This window comes from Capricornis sumatraensis, chromosome 16 (assembly GCF_032405125.1).
Source record: "Capricornis sumatraensis isolate serow.1 chromosome 16, serow.2, whole genome shotgun sequence".
Classification (NCBI taxonomy): Eukaryota; Metazoa; Chordata; class Mammalia; order Artiodactyla; family Bovidae; genus Capricornis; species Capricornis sumatraensis.
In genome coordinates, this window is record NC_091084.1 from 52,933,820 (window position 1) to 52,940,148 (window position 6,329).

The 6,329-nt window shown below is 54.5% G+C and overlaps 1 protein-coding gene across 4 annotated transcripts in view; it reads right to left on the reverse strand.

Moving 5' to 3' along the window:
- Nucleotides 1-6,257, reverse strand: part of ARAP1 (ArfGAP with RhoGAP domain, ankyrin repeat and PH domain 1) — a 61,867-nt gene extending 55,610 nt beyond the window's left edge. For 2 of the 4 annotated variants that reach the window (XM_068989216.1, XM_068989214.1), the window contains exon 1: nucleotides 6,161-6,257. The gene's annotated coding sequence lies outside the window, so the exon portion shown is untranslated. Of the gene's footprint in view, nucleotides 1-5,948; nucleotides 5,996-6,160 lie in introns of those variants that run through there. The other 2 variants (XM_068989215.1, XM_068989217.1) reach the window with 2 other exon arrangements.
- Between the last annotated feature and the right edge of the window lie 72 nt (nucleotides 6,258-6,329).

A 6,329-nucleotide genomic window follows, 5' to 3' on the forward strand; every position in this document is an offset into this window, starting at 1 on the left:
TGAAGAGGCCTGGCCGCTGTCTGTCTTCTCCCCAACCCCCATTAAGATGGCTATCTCTTCAGCTACCACCTAGTCCATTCCAGGGCCTGGCTCTCAGATTTTTGAGAGGTGTGTGCCTCCTGGGTATGTCTGCTAGGAGCAGTGGGTACAAAGGGCACACAGGGCCTGGAGGTGGCTGGGCCTCTGTCTCCCCCTGCCCCACCCCCAGCCCTGGCAGCCCTGAGAAACTTTCCAGGCCTTGTCCATCTGGCACCAACTGGCCAAAGTGTGGCCCAGGGCTTAGCCTCAACTCAGGATCCACTCAGCCCATCTCGAGGCTCTGCAGACTCTTAGACTCTCCAATCTAAGAAAACTGGAAGCTGGGGATCACCAACACATAAAACCCTTGATTCCCAATGCCCACAATCTCAGACTCCTAAAATCCCAGCTGCCCAATGTGGGGAGAGGAAGTGCGGGAATGGAGAAACCCACCCCGACCCCCCATCTGTGCAGTTTGGTCTCTGTCCTGAGCTGTCTGAACCTGGGAGCCTGGGAAGTCCCAGGTACTGCTGCTGCTGCTGCTTTTTTTTTTTTTTAAAGAATTGAGTATTTTAAGGATTTGGGCTTCCCTTGTAGCTCAGCTGGTAAAGAATCTGCCCGCAATGCCGGAGACCTGGGTTTGATCCCTGGGTTGGGAAGATCCCCTGGAGAAGGGAAAGGCTACCCACTCCAGTATTCTGGCCTGGAGAATTCCATGGACTGTATAGTCCATGGGGTCGCAAAGAGTCAGACACGACTGAGTGACTTTCACTTCACATTTTAAGGATTTACCTTTTTTTCTGTTCTATAACAGTTCCTATTTATCATATTCATAAGTCAACAGGAGATATTTGGGTTGCCATAAAACATATTTATCTTAGCGTATTTCTATAAATACAGATATTTAAAAAACGGTGCTGTTGCTTCTTGCTCCTTCCCTGAAGTTCCAGGAAAGTTGAGTCCATGACCACCCAAAGGTCTCTCACTGATCCAGAGGCCAGGGACAGACCGGCCAAGGTCCTGACTCTAGGCCTGATTATAGGCAGAGCCCTGGCCCAGCATTATGGTGGGAAACAGAAGGAGGGGAGGAAAGGAGAGAAGGGGATGCCCAAAGGCAGGGCAGTGCCCCCAGCGGGGGGAGGGAAGGCCGCAGAGGAGACCCAAGCACCTGGGAGAGGGGACAATCTGCACTGGTACATAGCCCAGTTCCTGCTCCCCTGTCCTTCGGTCTGACCCACCCCAGCACTGGCCTGGCCAAAAGGAGGGAGGGCAGGGCTGGGAGGGCAGGGCTAGGCTCTGCCAAAGGCCCTGGGCAGCTGAGACTCCAGGTGTGACCTTAGATTCCCTGCCCTGAAAATGGGGACAGAGGGGTGGCTGCGCTCGCCCTCACAACAATGAGGAGGAGGAAGATTTGGCCACATCCTCCTCCCAGGGGGGGTGGGTGTGCTCTCTGATCCCTGAATTCTCCTCTAGACCCCACTGGCCATGGGCATCGCACTCTTGACCACAGCTGGTCTCTGCTTCTCGGCCTCCTAGCTCTGGAACCATGTTCCCCAGGTTTGTTCATTCAATCTCAGACACCCCGCAGGTACCAGGCCCCAGGTACCTTGATAGGAATCCATTCCACTGTGAAATGGAGTATTTCCTTGCATGTTCCCAAACACAGAAAAGCGCTAAATTCCTTAATTTGAGATATCTGATTTTCCTTAATTAACAATAATCTTTTGATGGTCAAACTACCTGCCCCTTGCAGCAAGCTTCCGTGACTCCTCTCCCAGCCTCCTGGGAATAGCTCTTTCCGGGTCACTGGAGATGCTGTGTCTGAGGCCTGAAGTTCTAAAAATTCCCACGAAATAAAACAGAACCCTCAATTGCTATGTTGTGACTATTTTTTCAGTTGACACTGGTTTGGTCAGAGAGGAAGACTTGGACTCTGTGACAAGGCAGGTGAGCAGTACTTAAAGGACGCTCAGAGCTTCAGAGGCCCAGAAGGCCCTGACCAGGCGGGGAGGTGGAGTGCCTCAGAGTCCCAGTTCTCCCTTTCCTCGGCTGAAAGATTCTAGGCAAGTCACTTAACATCTACTGACCTCAGTTTTCTCATCAGTAAAAAGGAGAACCACTGTACTCAACCACTGCCCTTTCCTGTCAGTTTATACAGGAGAACCCCTGTCCAAACTGGGACAGGACAAGGGCAGTGAACAGGAGTTCCCTCATCCTAGGGCTGGGTGTCTGAGGGTTAGAACTTGACGGCACCCAGTACAGCCTGCAAGCTGGCGTCCCATCCCCACAGGACATCGCCAGGAAAGTCACCTGCCCGGGTGGCCCTCCAGTCCCTGCCCGCCACCCCAACCAGGAGTTTCCAGAGAAGGGTGGGGTTTGGCTCTTGTCTGCCTGCAGTATCTCCTAGTGCTCAGGGTTCTCACTGTGAAGTTTCAGAAATTCAGACTACCAGCTCTTCCATATAATAAACAATCTCAGGAAAATTACATAACTTCTCAAGGCCTCAGTTTCTTCATCTGTAAAATGGGAACAGTGCCTAATCCATAAAACTATTGCTGAGGATTAAATGAAATCACTATATAAACTGTTTAGCATGGTGATTGAAACATAATAAGCTTCCAAGAAACAGTAGCTACTGCTACTAGTATTACTATCAAAAAATAATTTTGTTATTGAGTTGGTCACTTAACTCCACATCCCCTCCCAGTGACTCTGACTGTCCCAGTGGTCTGGGACAGATGTCCTGTTTATGGGACAGAATCTTTCTTCCCTTTCTGAACTATGTTCTAAAGGATGAGACAGCGAGAAATTCCACAGGAAGGTCACGTGGAAGACCAGCTATGCACTGCCCTCACTCCCTCCACCTCTGGCCTTCCCTGAACCTGGGGTCATCTGCCTTCAGGGGCTGGGACTGTCCTCCCCAGAGCCCTGGTTAGAATCTACAGGTCCAGGGGCCTGACAGTGGGGTGGGGGGCGGAGAGTCTAAGTGGACAAGATGTCCTCTCTGATCAGGGCTGGGGTATTGGCGGTGAGTCCCCGAACTTTGTTGGGAGTGCACTTGGGAATCTCTGACAGCCTCCCCATATCCTCCAGCTGTTCAAATCCTTGGTGCAACCTCTTCCTAAAACAAGAAATGCCCCGCCACACGGGGCTGTGGAGGGGGAAAAGAGTCCAGCCTGACTGAGATGCAGGACAGGGGCGGCCCAAGGGACTGAATTCTGCTCCTAAGGGAGGGCCAGGTCTGCCTGACTGGGGTCACACTCTGTGCTAGAGGCTGCGTTGGCCACTGCCCAGGAGAACCCCTCACTGAGAGGAACCCTGGATGGAGCTCAAGGAGTGATGTCAGGCTGGGGGAGGGGAAATCAGATCAAAAGAGGCAAACCAACGCCTGGGTCCTGACCCTGCCTCCACCACTTATTTGCTGTGATCTAATCTTGGGCAAGTTATCTAACCTCTCTGTGCCTCAGTTTCTTTATCTGTAGAATGGTACTTGACTTCTAAGCTTGTTGGGAGGACGAAACTAGTTAACATATGTAATAGTGCCCACAGAGGTGCTGTGTGCTTTTGCCGAGGTCATTCTCTCTGACGCTATTACTCAGCTCTCTCTGAGGCTGCTTCTTCCCCTATGTTACTAGAAGATGACCCTTGTCTCACGGAATGATGTCAAGTTAAATATAGTAACAAATTTGCGGTGTCAGGCACACAGCAGGTATTCAAATCAAGTAGAGCTCTCTCCATTTCCCCTTCCTCTCCCCAAGAGGGCCCAGACGAGAAGTTGGGTCACTTCGGACCCCCTGCCTCCCGCCCCGCCTCAGCCCAGGGCTTGCTGTGTTATCCTGGTCTGACCTCTGGTCCCTGACCTCAGTCTCCTTATCTATGAAAAAAGCTTCTGGGCCAAGTGATTGCTGACTGTCCATGGCCTCCTTCCTACCTCCATTCCGTCCTTCCTTCTCCATTTCCAATTCATGTCCTACTGCACCCACTCCTTCAGCAACAGAACCCTGGGAACCCTAAAGTGGGGTGGAGGGGACAGCTGGTGGGCAAGAGGTACCCGCCTGCAAGCAGCCCAGTACCCACCCCAGGTCCCCAAGGGTTAAGATCCAGAGTGAAGGGCGGGGGGCCAGGGTCAGTGCTGGACAGACGGGCCTGCAGCCCAGGGCCTGCCTCCCCTCCCCCTATCCTAGGAACAGAGGCCACTTGTTTGAGCATCAGCTGGCTGGCTTTGAGCTCAGCCAAAGGAAGAGTGGGGTGGGGAAGGGAGAGGGCCCCTGGAGAGTGGAGGGGACTCCCTTCTCTCCTAGGGCTTTGACTTAGCTAGTCCACACCTAGCCTCTTGGGACTCTCAGAGGCCCCTTACCCCTCTGAAGTGACTCATTCCCCTCAGGTTCTTCCTGGGGGTGAGTGTTCTCCTTGTGGGTCAGTGAGTGTTCTCCCAAACACCCTTGGTGGAGATGGGGGGTGGATTTAGACTCAGAGAGGCTGAAATCTTGCTCCAGCAGTCTCTCTCTTTGGATCTCGGGACCAGGTCTTATTACTCAACCCTGTAGATGGGGAAATGGAGAAGTTTGGGAATATGCAGAGACACACAGAGTTTGGTGGCTGCACAGAGACTGTCCCAGGTCCCAGTCAGTTCCAAGGAGATCCAGGAGGTCTGATGGGGAGAAAACTTCCCCAGGTGGGATGGGGGCGGAGGCAGGCGGGTAGTGGGGAAGACAAGCAACCTGCACAAACAGCTGAAGCTTGACACGTGGAAAGGCATGACTGGAGTCCGAGAGACGGCAGGGGTGAGGCTAGGGTTGACTGGGGAGGCCTGAATGCCCCAACGAAGCCTGGGAGAAATCTGTCCACTTCCACTTCACAGTTGTTAAGACTCTTGCCTGGGACTACCCCTCCTGCCCTACTCCAGTGAGCAAGCAGCAAACAGGGAGAGGGGATCCCCAAGGCAGGGTCTGGACCATCCTCAGCCAACCATGGGACTGGGGGACTGGTTCTCTCTACATCCTACCTCTGCCACCCATTCCAGCCACTTCCATCTCCTTGTCATTCCTCAAACACACCGCGCAAGTTCCTGCCTTTGCATAAGCTTTGCCTTCCTCTGAGAGTCCTTATCCTTGTGAATTACCACTTAACTGTCAAGGCCAATTCCAATCATCTCCTCCTCCCTGAGCCTCCAAGAGTCTCAGTGTCTGATTCCACCCCAGTACCTGTCTGCACCTGTATTTGGACTCTGCTGGGCTCCTTCTACCCTGTAATGAGCTTGCTGGGAGGTCTCTCCCAGCCTAGACACACTGCTCTCTGAGCACAGGTATTCTGGGTGTCTCTGTCTGGACCTTACTGCACGGTCAAATCCTTCCCTGAGTACCTCCATACATCTGTCCAACCCTATAGCGCTCCCCCCACCAAGCCTGGGGATCAAAGCAGGCTCCCCGGGACAGGAGCCTTGGGGGAGTGGGGTGCATATACCAGATGCCGACCAGAGCTCACCAGCGCTAAAAATCAGCCCTGGAGATCTGGGACCAGACACCCACCACACACCCTCAGGCCGCATTCTGAGTTTGCTTCCTCCAGTCCCAATAACCCACTCCAGGCTTGACCCCGTTCAGTGAACACACACACCTCCTTCTTTTTCCAGCAACTGGGGCAGGTAGGGGCTCTTGGGAGGCCATGCCCCCATTTACTGGTGGGGAATTGGGGCGGAAAGACCGGAAGTCGTCTGCCCAAGATCACTAGAGCCCCAGGTCCAGTGCATAAGGTCGTATGAACCAGCAGACCTGTAAGGGTCTCCGCAGTCAACGAAGTGGGAGCCTTCATTTCACAGATGAAAAAATCAAGGTACCCGAAAGCGGGTTAGCTCTGGAACCTGGGAGGCTTCACGCCAAAGGGCTAAGGGCTGGAAGCCCCTTTTCCCGCTGGTTAGCCCTCCTCCCTACCGTTTCTGGTCCGACCGCATATCCTCAGGAGGCGACTCCATCCCCGCCGCCAGTCAGTACAGAAGACGTGACCTAGTGAAACTCCCGCGGAAGTAGGTGCCGGGCGCAGAGTTGCCGCGCAGCCTCGGCGTTCCCTTCCGCGGAATGGGGAAACTCCGAGCCACACCTGGCCAAGGGGCGGCGGACGGGGAAGCCCCCGCTGCCGCACTGACCTGTTCTGATCCAAGACTCCACGCGCGTAGCCGGGGCCCCGGCGCCACCAAGACACCGTCGTAGTCAACTCGCGGCCGCAGGCCGGGCGCGCCCACCCCGCCGGGCTCTTCCGCCCGCCCCACGTGACGCCCCGGGGAGGAGAGGGCGGGGAAGGGGACAAGGACCCGC